A 10,119-nucleotide genomic window follows, 5' to 3' on the forward strand; every position below is an offset into this window, starting at 1 on the left:
AGAAATCACCACCTCCCTGGGGGTCGGGAGGCAGTGCTTTCTCCTCTTGGGACTTGGGGCATGCACACACATGTGAGCAGCATTTTTCAAGCTGGCGGGTCCAGGACTTAAACTGCTCAGTCAGTCATGTGAGGCCACCAGGCCACTTGCTGGTGCACTGGCTGGCCCTTCAAAGACTTTTATAAAGCTTAAAACAACTTTTTTTCTTCCTTCCTTTATCTTTCTTTGTTTCTTTCTCCTTTTTGAAGGAATAATTTATTTAACTTTATTTATTATTACTATTTAATTTGCTATGGGGCATGTGTGCTTACCAGAGAGACAGAGAGAGAGGGAGAGTGAGAAAGCAAGCTATTAGGTCTGGGACTTGAACTGCAATGAGCCATGTGGGAGTCATGTGCCTTAACCACACCACCTGCTGGTCCTCTTCTCTCTCTCTCTCTCCCTCTCTCTCATTTCTTGCTTTAGAAATAGCAGTCTGGGGGCCAGCAGGAGCCATAGTGGTTAAGTCACTGGGCTTCCACATGGTCAACTGCAGTTTGAGTCCCAGACCTGGCAACTTGAGAGTCACACTGGGCTCATGTGCATGCAAGCCCTAAATCTCTGTTAGTGTTTGTTTGTTCATTTTCCCATTTTTTAATTGGGTTGATCTTTTTTTAATTTTTTAAATGATTATTTATTCATTCATTTATTATTATTATTTTTTAATTTGACCAGACACACACACATACACACACACACACACACACACACACACACAGAGAGAGAGAGAGAGAGAGAGAGAGAGAGAGAGGAAGAGACAAAGGAAGCTGCCAGGTCCAGGACTCGAACTGTGGTTAGCCATATGGGAGTGTCCAGCAAGTTAACCAACACGTCACCTGCTGGTCCCCAGGTTGATCTTTTTTTTTCAGGTAAGCTACTTGAGTTCCCTGTGTATTCTGGCTATTAGTCCCTTATCTGAGGCACAGTTTACAAAAATCTCTTCCATTCTGAGGGTTGTTGATTCACACTAATTACTGTGTCTTTTGCTGTGCAGAAGCTTCATAATCTGATGTAATCCCACTTGCTAGTATATAGAAATGCTATATATTTTTGTATGTTGATTTTCCATCCTACCATTTTATTCATTTATTACTTCCAGGAATTTTTTCATGGATACCCTTGGGTCTTCTATGTATACAATCGTGTCATCTGCAAATAGAGATAATTTTACCTCTTCTTTCCCCATTTGAATGCCTTTTATATTATTATCTTTTCTGATTGTGTTGGCTAGGACTTCCAGCACTATATTGGAAAGGAGTGGAGAAAGTGGGTAGGCTTGTCTTATACCAGATTTTAGTGGAAAACCTTTCAGTCCCCTTCCCCCTCCACTCAGGATGATGTTAGTTATGGGTATTTCATAGATGGTTTTTATTGTGTTGAGAAATGTCCTTTCTATGCCAATTATGCTGAGAGTCTTGATCATGAAGGCATGTTGTATTTTATCAAATGCTTTTTCTGCGTCAATTAATATGATCTTTTAGAATCTTTCTGTTAATATGATGTATCATATTTATAATTTTGCATATGTTGAACCACTGTTGCACCCCTGGAGTAAAGCCCACCTGGTTGTGATGTATCTTTTTATATGCTGCTGGGTATGATTTACTAACATCTTGTTAAAAATTTTCATCTATATTCATCAGAGATATTGGTCTGTGGTTCCTTGTTATGTCCTTGTCTGTTTTGGGGATGAGGGTGATGGAGGTGTCAGAAAATGAATTTATGAGAGTTTCTTCCTTTTGGATCTTTAAAAATAATTTGAGTAAAATGGGGGTTAACCATTCTTTAACAGTTTTGTGGAATTTAGAAGTGAATCTATCAGGGCCTGGGCTTTTCTTTGTTGGAAGGTTATTTATTACTATTTCAATCTCATTGATGTTTTGAGCCTATTCAGGTTTTCTGTGTCCTCCTGATTCAATCTAATAGATTTTATATGTCCAGGAATTTGTCCATCTCTTCCAGGTTTTCTTGTTTGTTGGCATAGAGTCACTTATAGTATCCTCTAATAATGTATTTCTATTTTGTCTGTTGTAATATTGTCTGTTTCACTAAGAATTTGATTCATTGGATTTCTTTCCCTCTTCTTAGTCTGGCTAATGGTGTGTCAATCTTGTTTATCTTTTCAAAGAACCAACTTTTGCTTTCATTTATTTTCTGTATAGTTTATTTTATATTTTATTTATTTCTGCTCAAATCTTTATCATTTCTTTTCTCTTGGCATTTCTTGGATTTTGTTGTTGTTGTTGTTGTTTTTCCAGTTCTGTGAGGTGTGATGTTAGGTTGTCCATTTGCCACTTTTCCATCTTTTTCCTATGCACACTTATTGCTATGAACTTCCCTCTTATAACTGCTTTTGTTGTGTCCCATAGATTATGGAAACTCATGTTTTCATTATCATTGATTTCCATGAATCTTTTGATTTCAGACTTAATTTTTCAATAGTTATGAAATCATTCAGTTATGAATCATTCATCATGAAATTATTAATTTCCATATGACTATTTCTGTGGGTTCTTTCTAAAGTTAATATCAAGTTTAATTCCATCATGATTGGAGAAGATGCTGCATATAGTTTCTATGCCTGTGAATCTGTAAAGGCTTATTTTGTGCCCTATCATGTGGTTTGTCTTCAAAAAGGTTCATGTAGGGTGAGTAGAATGTATATTTTGTGTTTTTTGGGTGTAATGTTCTATAGATATTTGTCAAGTCAATTTGATTTATGGTATTATTTAGAGCCTGTGTCTCTTTACTTATTTTTCATCTAGATGATCTGTCCAAAGGAGATAGTGAGATGTTGAAGTCCCCAATAATTAATGTGTTGCAGTCTATCTCTCCTTTTAGATCTAGCAGTCTTTCCTTCACATATTTGGGTGTTCTTGAGTTGGGCACACAGATATTTATAAGTGTTATATATTCTTTTTTTTGGGAGAGATTTTTACTGTAGGGCGCGTGCGCTCGCCAGACAGACAGAGAGAGACATAGAGACAGAAAGCAAGAAATAACCCCCCAGGGGGGATGGTCACGCCGCAATTCCTTCTCCTCCATTCTCCTCTCGGGATCTTGGGCACACACGCACACGCGCCCGGCATGAGTTTTTTAAGCCACCGGGTCTGGGACACGAACCGCGGTCGACTACGTGGGAGTCCAGCGACATAGCCATTACGCTAACTGCTGGCTCCCAGTGTTATATATTCTTGTTGAATATTCTGAACTCCTTTTGATTTTTAAGAAAAGGATGGAATTTAATTTTATTTACAGGACGTTGCAAGGTTTGAAATTTCACACAGAAATAAGAAACCGGTTTGGAGGACAATCTTCATGTAGTATGCACAATTTGGAACTGTTCAAGTACAGTTTTGTTGTTAAAAGTGCTACAATAACAACTACATTTAAAAAGAGTTCTTGGTAGAGAAACAGACAAACTTATACCAAACATAGCACGTGACAAGCACTTCTGTGCCTTAGCTGTGAAGTCTAGAAGTTAAAGGCCCCAGAATTACCATCCTGCACTTGGAAAGTGTAGCCATCAGAGGTAGATTCGGGCACAACATTCTGATCTTCCTCTACAGAGAAATACTTTTCAATCAAGTTTAATGAAGACTTGTACACAGACTTTTTTTCATGGTTTTGTAGGGCTTCAATTTTATCCAGGCCTCCACATTCTTCGATCATTGTACCAAGTTTCTCAGTTTCTCCTAGCTTCTCAGCAGCCTAAAAGATATTTGAAATGGCACCCAAGATAACAAGAATAATTTTGGTATCTTTCATAGTTAAGAGATTCATCAGCGGTTCTATGATGCCATAGAGGTATGGATGAGGTATACAATCTGCTCTACTGTCCTGCCACTAGGGTAGTTGGTCACAGCCCACACAGCCTCCTTCTGTGTGATAAAGTCAGCCTGGGAGAGCATACCAACAATGACCAGGACTAACCTGTGATTCACAACCTGCTGGATCTGGTCCTGCCAACCAGCGGTGATGTTAGACATGGTCCATGTAGCTTCCTTCTGAATATTTGTTTTGGAGTTGGTTAGAAGGCTGGGGAAGAGGGCGAGTGCTCCAGCATCTATCACAAACTGGGTCTGTTCATCTGTCCCTGTGACAATGTTACCTATGGCTCTTAGGGCAGGGGTAACAATGGGCAATTTGGTAGCTCCTAGAAGCATCACGAATTGGGAACAACTCCTGTTTTCAATCATTCATTTGGACCATCAGTAAGGTAGAAAATGGCCCAGCAGGTAACTGCTAATACTTCTGGATCATTGTGATGCAGAAGACGAACTAAAGTAGGAAAAATATGATCAACAGCATCTAGCTGGGGTGTAGGATTCTTGTTGCATCAGAGATTTGAAAGTGTCCAAGTAAGGTTATGTAAGTAACCACACACAAAGGATGACATATCAGGAACTGCAAGGAGAGCCAACAGCAGGTCAACTGCTCCATACTTGATGGTTCAGAAAACTGAACCATCCCTCCCCTTCCTAACGCGACCGTCATCTGCGTGGTAGGGCAGAGTTCCCTCTCCTCTCGCCCTCGGGGAGAAGAGGGGTCCGCCGGCCCCCGCGGTGGGGGCCCAGCGTAGCTCTTCGCCTACCGTGGCGGGCGCCTCCCCCTCCTGAGTCGGGGGAGGGTCCCGCCTGGCCTCGGGCCGGTGTCCGGCGATGGGGCCCTGCGCGCATGTGTTGCTCACCTGGTCATCCCCTGTGATGTTCCCTGGAGCCCACTCAGCCTGCTCACTGATGTGTGTGGGGAGATGCCAACAGAGAAATGAACACCCGGATAGCGTCTCGGTCCACCACAGCCTTGGTCAGTTCTGTTAGTGAGTGTTATGTTAGTGAGTGCCCATGCAGATTCAAACTGGAAGATACTACAATCATTTCTGCCCAAGAAGGACACGAATTTTGGAATCAACCCAGGCCGGATGATGCTGTCTGTGGGGGGCTGTTTTTCCCTAGAATTCAGCTTCCTAGCAGCTTGAGCAGCCTGGAGCTGGCTTTCCAAATTGTTGCCATTAATGCCTTTGACAGTGTCACCAACAGACCAATTTACAGTGCCCTGGCTGTTGGGTTTCCTGCAGTGGAGAAGCAGCGTCATCGGGAAATGAGCTTACACTTCTCCTTTTCAGCATCTGGTCATCCTTCTTAGCTTTCTTCAGCTCACATGAACTTCTATTCTTCACCGCCTCATTTCTGTACTGTTTTTTCCCTTGTTCTTGAATCTGTTAAGACGGGCACCTGGTGAATTTCCATTCTCATTGGAGGACATGGTTATGAGATGAAGGCAGAAAGCTGGACCGTTGACTTAGGCTACCCCCACAAGAGGTGAAGTGGAGCTCATAGGCTGGGGATCCCCTGCCCTTGAAATGTCCACCACAGCTCAGTCTTAAGACGGTGTAATATTTTGAATTCTTTATGTGATATTTCCACTAGTCCCATTGTACGATCTGCAGATGATAAGGAGTTTTTTTCTTTTTTCTTTTTCTTTTTCCATTGGGGGAGAGAGATTTTCTTGGTTTGTCATATTTCTTGTGCCTCTGAAGTGGTTTCTGGCCATCTGATAGATTATATGTTTCTTTCTAATTTCTGTACTATTGTTGCTGCAACTGGATGTTCTAATGGCCTCCCAGTTTCTTGAGAACAGGTTCACCTGGGTCTGAGCAGCAGGGTTTCAGCAGAGGGAGAAAGTTGGGATTGTGTACTACTTGCTTCAGAAACTATGAAGTTGAAAGTATTATTGAGAGGGCAAAAGGTAGAAAGAAATCTAAGACAGTCTCCTGGTAGCGGTGGGGAGACAGAGGAGTTTCCAAGGCGAAGTCTGACCTCTGTCCTCACTGGCTTCAGCTGCCGTGGTCTGATAGGATAAGGGAAAGATGTTAAGGGAAGGAACTGGAAGCAGGAGGGCTCTGCACACCTGGAAGCAGTGGAGACAGTGGAGTTCCCAAGGTGATATCTGGCCTTAGTCCTCACTGGCTTCAGCCACTGCCATAGGCAAGGACAGGGAAAGATGGCAGGAGAAGGAACTGGAAAGGAGAGGGCTCTGCCAACTCATAGGTTTAAAATTGGGAAGCTGGGGACCAGCAATTAGCGTAATGGCTATGTTGCTGGACTCCCACGTAGTTGACCATGGTTTGAGTCCCGGACCCAGTGGCTTAAAGTCACGCTGGGCACATGTGCGTGCGTGCCCAAGATCCTGAGAGGAGAATAGAGGAGAAGGGATTGCGGTCTGGCCATCCCCCCGGGGGGTGATTTCTCGCTTTCTATCTCTCTGTCTTTCTGGCAAGCGCATGCGCCCTATAGCAAAAGTCTCTCAAAAAAAAAAAAAAAAACTCCAAAAAAAAAAAAAAAAAAAAAAAAAAAAGGAAAATTGGGAAGCTGGGCGAATCAGTGCCCTTCCTAGAAATGGAAATCCCAGGGAAGATGCCTCATGAAAGGAGAGTGGAAGGAGGAGAAGGGGCAGATGACGAGGTTGATATGGAAAAAGTTATGATTGAAACAACCTTTTTTAAATTTTCTTTTTCTTTTTTATTTCTCTCTCTCTCTCTCTTTTTTTTTTTTTTTTTCCACGTCAGACGGGTACTGTGCCAGCATCGTAACAGGAGGGAGGCACGTGTCGCGCACAGGCGTGAACACCCAGTCATCATGCTTATGAACCACAAAAGGATCAGGAAACAAAAATTTTAAGCACGTATGTTTAAATATACACCTGGGTCTATAAATTGAGGACAGAAAAGAAGTGAAAATTGAAGTGAGAGAGCTATTTTCATATGAGAAATGTTTGAAATCATGTAATTAAATGAAAGGGAAGTCTTCATGTGGGGTCAGGTTAGTATATGTATTCCTTAAAGCACCTAATATTCCAAGTTGTAGCAATCGTTAGTCATCTGCCAAGAACGTCCTCTTCTACAGAAGTCCTTTGGTTTTAGCTTTCTCTTGTCTCCAAATGTACAGAAAGCTCAAGAGCATCAGCTTTCTGTCATAGCCAGCAACTCCTCATGCGGTTGAGGGGAGGATTCCACTCAAGAGGAAGGTTAGTATGTTTCTGAGGACAGAGCAGCAAGTGTTCAATGAGCCAAAGGTTAAGACCGACTTCAATGGTCCTGTCATTTTTACTCTTAAAAGCAGAGGGATGTCATGACAATTTCTTGCTGGGAGTCCCTTCATTTCAGGTTCATAAACATCTAGAGATCTGGAAAGACTCATGTGCGTGAAGGAATTTTCCTACTAGAGAAAGTGTGTCTAGCTTTGTTCAGCTTCTCAGTGATGTCTGCGATCCTCCAGAAGTTAAGAGCCATTTTTCATTTCCCTAAAGCCTGTTAGTAGGAAATAACAATATGGATCTCAGTATATCTTGTTTCAAAAGATAAAGACCAAACAGGTCCTTTATCCATTCACTTAGGCCTAGCAGGGAGGAGTTGAGTCTCCTTCCAGCTCCCCTGGGAGTCCAGTCATTCAGAATTCTCCATAGCACACTCACACTGTAGTCTGTTAGTTGTCAAAGATAATTGAGTCTAAGAGTCTCATAGTTGAGAGAAAAAAGTCAGGCAGAAAGATTAGAGCACAAAATTAGGGGAAGAGAATTATTGAAAGAGGAGAAGAAAGAATGAATTTTTAAAAATTTACTGCACTCATACCCTTTGGGGGATGATATCTCACTTTCCTTCTCACTGTCCCTCTCTGCCTCCCTCTGGCAACCAAACACACCCTATGGCAAAAACCTTAAAAAAAATAACTGAATTTAAATGCATTAGATAAAATACTTCTTTGAATTTATTTATTTTAATACATTTTATTGTGTACATCTGAGGTTTGCAACATAATGTTATGGGATACATATAGACTGTAAAATAGTTACCAAGTGAACCGAATGAACACATCCATTTCTCACATGGTTACTTTTTGGTGACAAGAGCTACTAAAATCTATTTACTTATTAAAAATCTCAAATATGTACAATTTTATTAACTATAGTCCTCATGCGTATACATTAGATTTCAAGAATTGTTCATCTTATATATCTTCGGCTTTATATTCTTTGACCTTAAGCTCCCTATTTCATCCCTCATGTCTTTGAAATTTAACAGCATGATTTCAATTAAGCAACTAAGTAAATAAAGATAAAGATGGTCATTGTTTGCACCTGAATTTGTAGCTCAAGGACAAGGTAGCTGAAAATGGAGGCAGCTTGGATGCAAGATTTGCAGATCCTTACCATGGAAATAACTTAAATTTCTAAAGATAAAGGAAAGACCATATGGAGGTGAAGCAATCATTAAACAGAATAGAACATTTATTTAAGCTTAATGAAGTCCAGAGACTATAAATTGCAAGAGTTCTCTTCAGTTATGGCTGTACTGATGAGAAGAGACACAAAACCAGGGATGCCCTGATAAAGCCATGGAACTTCAGTAATGGAGAGAAGATGATAAGCTTCTAGGCAGTAAGGCAAACAGGCAGCAGAGGAAATATCAGCAAAACGTTGGACAATAGCTTCCTTTGTTATTTTTAATTAATTTACAGAAAGCTGGCAGAGAGCTCAAGAGCTTCAGTTAAAGTTTTGCAACACAAGGTATTCTCAAGCAAGATATCACTGACTTGTAAGAGTGAAAGGCAGGTACACGAGAATAAATATGTCAGAGAGCATGTCAACCATGCACCTTGAAAAAAACCTTGAGGGGCAGACAAGTTGCATGGTGGTTAAGGTGCTGGATTGCCATGTGGCCAATCACAGTTCAAGTCCTGAACCTGGAGGCTTGCTTTCTCACTTTCCCTCTATCTCTCTCTCTTCCTCTCTCTGGTCTAATTAAAGAAAATAAATAAAATTAAATAAATAATTTTTTATAAAGCCTTGAGAAAATACTGTTATTGAACAATAGATGAACCATAACAGAAATCTTAAAATGGAGAAAAAAGGCACTACTTCCCATCTTTTTTCTCTTCTCTCCCTTTCTTTCCTTCTTATTCCATCTATACATATGTCAGAATAACGATAAAATATTTCCGATGTGATTCATAATTATTATGCAAGTCTATTGAAAAAGGAAGGATATACTATTATTAATAGAAGGGAATGTCTATTGTGTACTACACTGGTCAGAAACAACAAGGAGTTGGTGTTTTGGGAGCAATGGGGAGTGGAAGCTCCAAGGTTCTCAATGGGGTAGGGGTGAAGAAATGAAGGAAAGAGGGGAAGCGAAGGGATTTTAGAGGCTTCGTTTTTTAAAAATTTTGTTTATTTTACATTCTTTCACTGACCCGCACCAGAGCATATAAAATGCAATTTTCTAGCCAGAAAACACTGCACAGTGGCTTAATCATACATGTTATTGTCAACAAATAATTTTCCATTTCTTGTTTCCTTGTATATATATATTTTTTTTTCCTCTATTTTTCACCCTTTGCCATTTCCCATCCTCCATCATCTTAGTGGAACTGGGGAAGATGTAGAGGTGAAGTAGGGTGACTTGGTCGGGGAAAAGTGCTTAGGGACTTGGCTGGCAGAGACTGTAGAGTGAGGTACGAATACAAACATAGTTATGGGACCAGCAGATGGTGAAATGGTTACGTTGCTGGACTCCCATGTGGTCGAAGGCAGTCGAGTCCTGGACTCGCATGTTAAAACTCATGCCAGGTCCATGTGCATGCATGCCCAAAATCCCAAGGGGAGAGTGGAGGAGAAGGGATTGTGGCATGGCCATGTCCCCTGGGGGGGTGGTTTCTCACTTTCTGTCTCTCTGTCTCTCTGGCAAGTGCATGCACCCTATAGCAAAAAACAAAAACAAACAAACAAAAAACCCCAAAAAACAAAAAACAAAAAACCCCAACATAGTTATACACTATTCACAAGAAATGATACCTTGCTTAGGCAGTGTTAAAAACTAAAAGTAAAGTTGAACCAAGAGATAAGAGGACAAATTCAAATAAAATAAAATAAAGAATGTGTGGTAGAACTTCTCAGCTTTTTTTTTTTTTTTTTTTTTGTGGTCCAGTCACATTAAAATAAGACCAAGGCAGGAGGTATTTATAGTGAGGTCATAGGCTGAGCTATGTCAACATGACCTGTGAGACAAGATACCTGCTACTT

The 10,119-nt window shown here is 40.8% G+C and overlaps 1 non-coding gene and 1 pseudogene across 1 annotated transcript; both read right to left on the bottom strand.

Annotated features, from left to right (window-relative positions):
* Positions 1-3,513: 3,513 nt before the first annotated feature.
* Positions 3,514-5,304, bottom strand: LOC102491129 (importin subunit alpha-1-like; annotated as a pseudogene).
* Positions 5,305-6,601: 1,297 nt separating this feature from the next.
* Positions 6,602-6,700, bottom strand: LOC114005074 (small nucleolar RNA U13). Its single transcript, XR_003546992.1, has one exon. It is a non-coding gene; the product is annotated as a small nucleolar RNA U13 (small nucleolar RNA).
* Positions 6,701-10,119: the final 3,419 nt, after the last annotated feature.

Source organism: Tupaia chinensis, unplaced genomic scaffold, assembly GCF_000334495.1.
Source record: "Tupaia chinensis unplaced genomic scaffold, TupChi_1.0 Scaffold141724_1, whole genome shotgun sequence".
Classification (NCBI taxonomy): domain Eukaryota; kingdom Metazoa; phylum Chordata; class Mammalia; order Scandentia; family Tupaiidae; genus Tupaia; species Tupaia belangeri.